We start from the raw sequence: 7,857 nt of genomic DNA, 5'->3' as shown, positions 1-7,857 counted from the left end.
TTCGAAGATGCCCATGATGCTCGGGACTATTGCGTCTGTGATGGAGCTGGTGAAGTCCGCACCACCTTCCCACCTCTGGCCACCTCCGGCGCTGCAGCCTCCACACCAGGCGGCGATGCAACAAGTCAGAATGCTCCCAGCGATCATTTGCTGGTCTTCAACTAAAGGCCAAACCTTCTCAAACGGCTGACGTTGTAATTCCTTCTGTAACGAGAGATCTATGGTGGTGATGGGAAGTGTAGAGTATGGTCTGGAATACACTGAAACGCAGTCTCGAAATAAACAAGACGACAGTAAAGACATCTAAAGTTTATATCGCAAAGAATAGCTCTCGAAATGGATTTCCTACGGTTGAGCACTGAGTGCTCAGCACGGGGACGTCAACGACAGACTTTCCATGAAGCAATGCTGACGGGCAATAATTGTCAGTCTGAGCCTTAAAGGGAAAGTGACATTTCATCAAACTCCGGGGAATGGACGTGCCCACACTGAGTTGCCTGGCGCTGTTCAGTCGGGAACATGACACCTTCTCCGTGTTTGCATGAATGTGTTGGTCCCACCAGGACAGATCCACTGAGATGCTGACACCCGGCAACACAGGAACCTAAAATCAGACCATCAGATACGATACAGGAGTAGAATTAGGCCATCAAGTCTGCTGCGCCATTTCATCATGTCTGATCCAGGTCCCCCTCAGCCCCAATCTCCTGCCTTTCCACCGTATTCCTTCATGGTCAGACGAATCAACAATCTGTTCACCTCTGACTTCAATATACGCAATGTCAGCCTCCACATCCGCCTGTGTAACCCATTCCACAGATTTACCATACTCTGGCTAAATAAATTCTTCTCAATCTCCGTTCTGAAAGGACAGATCTCCATTCCGATGTGGGCCCACTGGCCTTATACTCTCCCACTACGGGGAACCTTCTCTCCACGTCTACTTTATCGGGGCCTTTAAACATTCGATCGGTTTCAACAACAGCAACCCTTCCCCGCCCACTTCATTCATCTGAGTTCCAGCCATCAAACGCTCCTGTTTTGATAAGCGTTTCAATCACGGAATAATTCCCGTGAATTTCCTTTCAACCCTTCCCATTGCAAGTACATCCGGCCGGATCAGATAAGGGACCCGGAACCGCTCACAATACTTCATACGGTCTCACCAGTGCTTGATGAAGCCTCAAATTCACATCCTTGTTTTTACATTCTCATCCCCTTGACATGAATGCTCACATTGTACTCGATTTCCTCGCCACCGACTACACCTGTAAATTAAATTTTAGGGCATCGTGCACGAGGTCTCCCACGTCCCTATAATCATATAACTATATAACAATTACGACATGGTCATCTCGGTCCTTCTAGTCCGTGCCGAACGCTTACTTTCGCCTCGTCCCACCGACCTCTGTGCCTCAGTTTTTTTCTGAATTTTCTCTCTATTTGAAAAATAGTCTACGCCTATATTTCTTCGACCATAGTGCATGGCCATACATCTCCCGACACGGCGATCCACCCGCCGCTTCATTGACCATTCGTCCCGTCTCTCTGAACCCTTCTGTAGCCTCAGCACCACCTGTACATCGGTGACGTCACTGCCAGTCTGCGCTGACTGAGGTTTCCTGATGAGGATGTCCATCATCCAGTTACAGAGGGAGGTTCACTGGCCCTGGATCTGGAGCTTGTGGGATGATTATGCTGAACGCCGAGCTGTTGTCAGTCAACAGCAGCCTGCCGTTGGTGTTGTATTGTCCAGGTGGTCCAGGGGAGAGCAAATGAGATAGTATTCGCTGTGGACCTTTTGCGGAGTTCCTCAAATTACAGAGGGTCCACGTCCACGCTGGAGAAGGGGTTGACTTTGGGAATGACCAGGCATTCAAGCACTTAGTCCCAGCAGGTGTGAGTGTCACTGGGCGATTGTTCTTGAGGCAGCTCTCCCTACTCTTCTCGGGCACTGGTGTGATTGTCGTCCTTTTGAAGCAGGGGGGAAATTCCGTCTGCAGCATAGAGAGACAGAAGATGTCCTCGGACACTCCAAACTCCGCTGCAGTTCTCCCGACCTACGTCACCTTAACCCGAACCTACACGACTCCCCGTCTCCTTCAACATCTAAAACAAACACCCTCTCTGTCATCTCCTCCATCCCCGATACCCCTTCCCCGTGACCCACCACAGCCATGCAACCCCCTCGTCTCTGTCACATCCCTCTCTCCACAAACGCCTCCCTCTCTCTGTTCACAGGGATTTGAGGAGAGAATGGGGGAGAGTTGACGTCTGGGGTTAGACTCCCCCCTTCAACTACAAATCAGTCTCTCAGTTCTGAGACTATACAGAATGGTCAGAGAGGACAGTGGGCAGAGAGGGACATTCGCTGTTTCATAATACCTCACTGTGTAATCGGACCGTGCAGAAGGTGCTGCACTCTGTGTCTAATCCCGGGAACGAGTAATTGGAAGGTGTGGAGGGGGATTAACTCCATGTCTGACCCCGTGAGGGTGTAACGGGACGGCGTGGAGGGAGACACACTTTGTGTCTGACCCCGGGAGTGTGTGATGGGACGGTGTGGAGGGAGATTCACTCTGTGTCTGACCCCGGGAGTGTGTGATGGGACGGTGCGGAGGGAGATTCACACTGTGTCTGACCCCGGGAGTGTGTGACGGGACGGTGTGGAGGGAGATTCACTCTGTGTCTGACCCCGGGAGTGTGTGATGGGACGGTGCGGAGGGAGATTCACTCTGTGTCTGACCCCGGGAGTGTGTGATGGGACGGTGTGGAGGGAGATTCACTCTGTGTCTGACCCCGGGAGTGTGTGATGGGACGGTGCGGAGGGAGATTCACACTGTGTCTGACCCCGGGAGTGTGTGACGGGACGGTGTGGAGGGAGATTCACTCTGTGTCTGACCCCGGGAGTGTGTGATGGGACGGTGCGGAGGGAGATTCACTCTGTGTCTGACCCCGGGAGTGTGTGATGGGACGGTGTGGAGGGAGATTCACTCTGTGTCTGACCCCGGGAGTGTGTGATGGGACGGTGCGGAGGGAGATTCACTCTGTGTCTGACCCCGGGAGTGTGTGATGGGACGGTGTGGAGGGAGATTCACTCTGTGTCTGACCCCGGGAGTCTGTGATGGGACTGTGTGGAGGCAGATTCACTCGTTGTCTGACCCCAGGAGTGTGTGATGGGACGGTGTGGAGGGAGATTCACTGTGCGTCTGATCCCGGGAGTCTGTGTGATGTGGCGGTGTGGAGGGAACTTCATTCTGTGTCTGACACCGGGAGTGTGTGATGGGACGGTGTGGATGAAGCTTCACTCTGTATCTAACCCCGGGAGTGTGTGATGGGACGGTGTAGAGGGAGATTCACTCTGTGTCCGACTCCCGGAGTGTGTGTTAGGACGGTGTGGAGGGAGATTCACTCTGTGTCCGACTCCCGGAGTGTGTGATGGGACGGTGTGGAGGGAGCATCATTCTGTGTCTGACCGCGGGAGTGTGTGAAGGGACGGTGTGGATGGAGCTTCACAGTGTTTCTGACCCCGGGAGTGTGTGATGTGACTGTGTGGAGGGAGATTCACTCTGTATCTGACCCCGGGAGTGTGTCATGGGACGGTGTGGAGGGAGATTCACTCTGTGTCTGACCCCAGGAGTGTGTGATGGGACGGTGTGGAGGGAGATTCACTGTGCGTCTGACCCCGGGAGTCTATATGATGGGGCGGTGTGGAGGGAGCTTCATTCTGAGTCTGACCGCAGGAGTGTATGATGGGACGGTGTGGATGATGCTTCACTCTGTATCTAACCCCGGGAGTGTGTGATGTGACGGTGTAGAGGGAGATTCACTGTGTTTCTGACCCCGGGAGAGTGCGATGTGACGGTGTGGAGAGAGATTCACTCTGTGTCTGACCGCGGGAGTGTGTGATGGGACGGTGTGGAGCGAGATTCACTCTGTGTCCGACTCCCGGAGTGTGTGATAGGACGGTGTGGAGGGAGATTCACTCTGTGTCCGACCTCCGGAGTGTGTGATGGGACGGTGTGGAGGGAGCATCATTCTGTGTCTGACCGCGGGAGTGTGTGAAGGGACGGTGTGGATGGAGCTTCACAGTGTTTCTGACCCCGGGAGTGTGTGATGTGACTGTGTGGAGGGAGATTCACTCTGTATCTGACCCCGGGAGTGTGTCATGGGACGGTGTGGAGGGAGATTCACTCTGTGTCCGACTCCCGGAGTGTGTGATAGGACGGTGTGGAGGGAGATTCACTCTGTGTCCGACTCCCGGAGTGTGTGATGGGACGGTGTGGAGGGAGATTCACTCTGTGTCCGACTCCCGGAGTGTGTGATGGGACGGTGTGGAGGGAGCTTCATTCTGAGTCTGACCGCAGGAGTGTATGATGGGACGGTGTGGATGATGCTTCACTCTGTATCTAACCCCGGGAGTGTGTGATGTGACGGTGTAGAGGGAGATTCACTGTGTTTCTGACCCCGGGAGAGTGCGATGTGACGGTGTGGAGAGAGATTCACTCTGTGTCTGACCGCGGGAGTGTGTGATGGGACGGTGTGGAGCGAGATTCACTCTGTTTCTGACCCCGGGAGAGTGCGATGTGACGGTGTGGAGAGAGATTCACTCTGTTTCTGACACCGGGAGTGTGCGATGTGACGGTGTGGAGGGAGATTCACTCTGTGTCTGACCGCGGGAGTGTGTGATGGGACGGTGTGGAGCGAGATTCACTCTGTGTCTGATCCCGGGAGTGTGTGATGAGACGGTGTGGATGGAGCTTCACTCTGTGACTGACCCCGGGTGTGTGTGATGAGACGGTGTGAATGGAGTGTCAGTCTGTGTTTGACCCCGGGAGTGTGTGATGAGACTGTGTGGATGGAGTGTCAGTCTGTGTCTGACCCCGGGAGTGTGTGATGAGACGGTGTGGATGGATTGTCAGTATGTGCCTGACCCCGCGAGTGTGCGATGAGACGGTGTGGATGGAGCTTCACTCTGTGTCTGACCCCGGGAGTGTGTGATGAGACGGTGTGGATGGATTGTCAGTCTGTGTCTGACCCCGCGAGTGTGCGATGAGACGGTGTGGATGGAGCTTCACTCTGTGTCTGACCCCGGGAGTGTGTGATGAGACGGTGTGGATGGAGTGCCAGTCTGTGTCTGACCCCGGGAGTGTGTGATGAGACGGTGTGGATGGACCTTCACTCTGCGTCTGACCCCGGGAGTGTGTGATGGGATGATGTGGATGGAGTGTCAGTCTGTGTCTGACCCCGGGAGTGTGTGATGGGGCGGTGTGGAGGGAGATTCACTCTGTGTCTGACCCCGGGAGTGTAATAACCCCCAACTTGTGTTCTAATTGGAGAGGAGAGTCTAACCGTAGATACCGATCAGCGTGCACTGGTTTCCTGTAAACTTCAATATCGAGACACCCATTTTGTTTGCTAAATACAGCACAGTTTAAACATGGCAATCTTGTTTTCGAGACTTCTGCTGGAGAAAGTTTGTTCTAGATATGACAGAGATAGAGAGAGACTGTGAGTAGTTGTTCATTTCACTCGGAGGGTGGGGGCTTGCTTGCTTCGGTGGGTGTTGGGTGTTTTTCCCCGGGGCCGTTTTTCCCCGCACAAAGTGTCTGAATCCCCGGCGATGAGCAGAGAAGTGGGAGGGTCCGACGGTCATACCAGGAACCAACCGTGGGTGGGTGGGTGGCAAGGGGGTACAATTCCCCCGTACAACAAGGCTCAGCATGGGTGACACATACCCCTCTGTCTTTCACTCTTTATCGACTCATTGTATCCCTCTCGAATCCCCTTCTTCCACTCCTTTCTCCCTCCCTTCTATTTCTATCTCCCTCCATCGTCCCTCTCCTGCATCTCTTCTCCCTCTCTGTAGCACACTCTCCGCTCCCTCCCATACACTTCGCCATCTCCATGTACCTCTCTCTCTTTCTATATCTCATTCCCTCATCAGCTCGCCCTCTGCTTTCTCCCTCTCACACCTAAATTGTCCTCAAATATTCCCCGCCGTTTCCCTCTCTGTATGTCCATACTCTTCTACATCTGACCGTACCCTGTCTTTATCTCCACACTTCCCTCTCTGCTCCCCGTCACCCAGGTCTCCCTCTCTGAACTCCCACATCCTTCCCTCATTCTCCACTTCCCCTCTTTATCCCCCGCTCTCACAACTCCTCCCCCCGCCGCTCTCACCTCTCGAAAACACGCATATTCACAACCTCATTCCCCCACCTGCCCGGCACCTCCTCCCATGCTCTCGGTCTCTCCCTTTATCGGCCCTTGATCTGCTGTTTGTTTGTGTACCTCCAACTCTCCTGTAAACACAGACTTCGTTTAATAACGGCTGCTTCCCCTTTCTGAGCTCAGGGACGCAGGGAATCCTCCACAGAATGGACGACAGCGAGATTTGCATGAATGTGAAGTTCACAAAAACTGACTCAGAGACTCCTTCCCGAGGTAAGGGGGTAGAAGGATGTGCGGAGAGGATCAAGTTGTGTTTGTCCCCGGGAGTTTGTGGTGGGACGGTGTGGAGGGAGGTTCAATCTGTGTCTGATCCCGGGAGTGTGTGATGGGACGGTGTGGAGGGAGATTCACTTTGTGTCTGACCCCGGGAGTGTGTGATGTGACGGTGTGGAGGGAGATTCACTCTGTGTCCGACACCCGGAGTGTGTGTTAGGACGGTGTGGAGGGAGCTTCATTCTGTGTCTGACCGCGGGAGTGAGTGATTGGACGGTGTGGAGCGAGATTCACTCTGTGTCTGACCCCCGGAGTGTGTGATGAGAAGGTGTGGATGCAGCGTCCGTCTGTGACTGACCCCTGGGAGTGTAATAACCCCCAACTTGTGTTCTAATTGGAGAGGAGAGTCTAACCGTTGATACCGATCAGAGTGCGCTGTTTCCTGTAAACTTCAATATCGAGACACCCATTTTGTTTGCTAAATACCGCACAGTCTAAACATGGAAATCTTGTTTTTGCGACTTTGCTGGTGAATTTTTTTTCTAGATATGACAGAGATAGAGAGAGACTGTAAGGAGTTGTTAATTTCACTCGGAGGGTGGGGGATCGCTTGCTTCGGTGTGTATTGGTTGTTTGTCCCTGAGGCTGTTTTTCACCCCTCGCAGAGGGTCTGAAACCCCGGCGATGAGCAGAGAAGTGGGAGGGTCCGACGGTCAAACCAAGATCCAACCGTGGGTGGGTGGGTGGCAAGTGGGTACAAATTCCCCGGACAACAAGGCTCAGCATGAGTGACACATGCCCCTCTGTCTTTCACTCTTTATCGACTCATTGTATCCCTCTCGAATCCCCCTCTTCCACTCCTTTCTCCCTCCCTTCTATTTCTATCTCTCTCCATCGTCCCTCTCCTGCATCTCTCCTCGCTCTCTGTAGCACACTCTCTGCTCTTTCTCATACACTTCGCCATCTCCATGTACCTCTCTCTCTCTTTCTATCTCTCATTCCCTCATCAGCTCGCCCTCTGCTTTCTCCCTCTCACACCTAAACTGTCCTCAAATATTCCCCGCCGTTTCCCTCTCTGTATGTCCATTCTCTTCTACATCTGACCGTACCCTCTCTTAATCTCCACACTTCCCTCTCTGCTCCCTGTCACCCAGGTCACCCTCTCTGAACTCCCCCATCCTTCACTCATTCTCCACTTCCCCTCTTTATCCCCACTCTCACAACTCCTCCCCCCGCCGCTCTCACCTCTCGAAAACACGCATATTCACAACCTCATTCGCCCTCCTGCCCGGCACCTCCTCCCCCTGCTCTCGGACTCTCCCTTTATCGGCCCTTGATCTGCTAATTGTTTGTGTCGGTCCAACTCTCCTGTAAACACAGACTTCCTTTCATAACGGTTGCTTCCCTTTT

The sequence above is a fragment of the Hemitrygon akajei genome, unplaced genomic scaffold (assembly GCF_048418815.1).
Source record: "Hemitrygon akajei unplaced genomic scaffold, sHemAka1.3 Scf000046, whole genome shotgun sequence".
NCBI lineage: Eukaryota > Metazoa > Chordata > Chondrichthyes > Myliobatiformes > Dasyatidae > Hemitrygon > Hemitrygon akajei.
The sequence above is the reverse complement of the archived record's forward strand: the minus strand, read 5'-3'. Positions refer to the sequence as shown.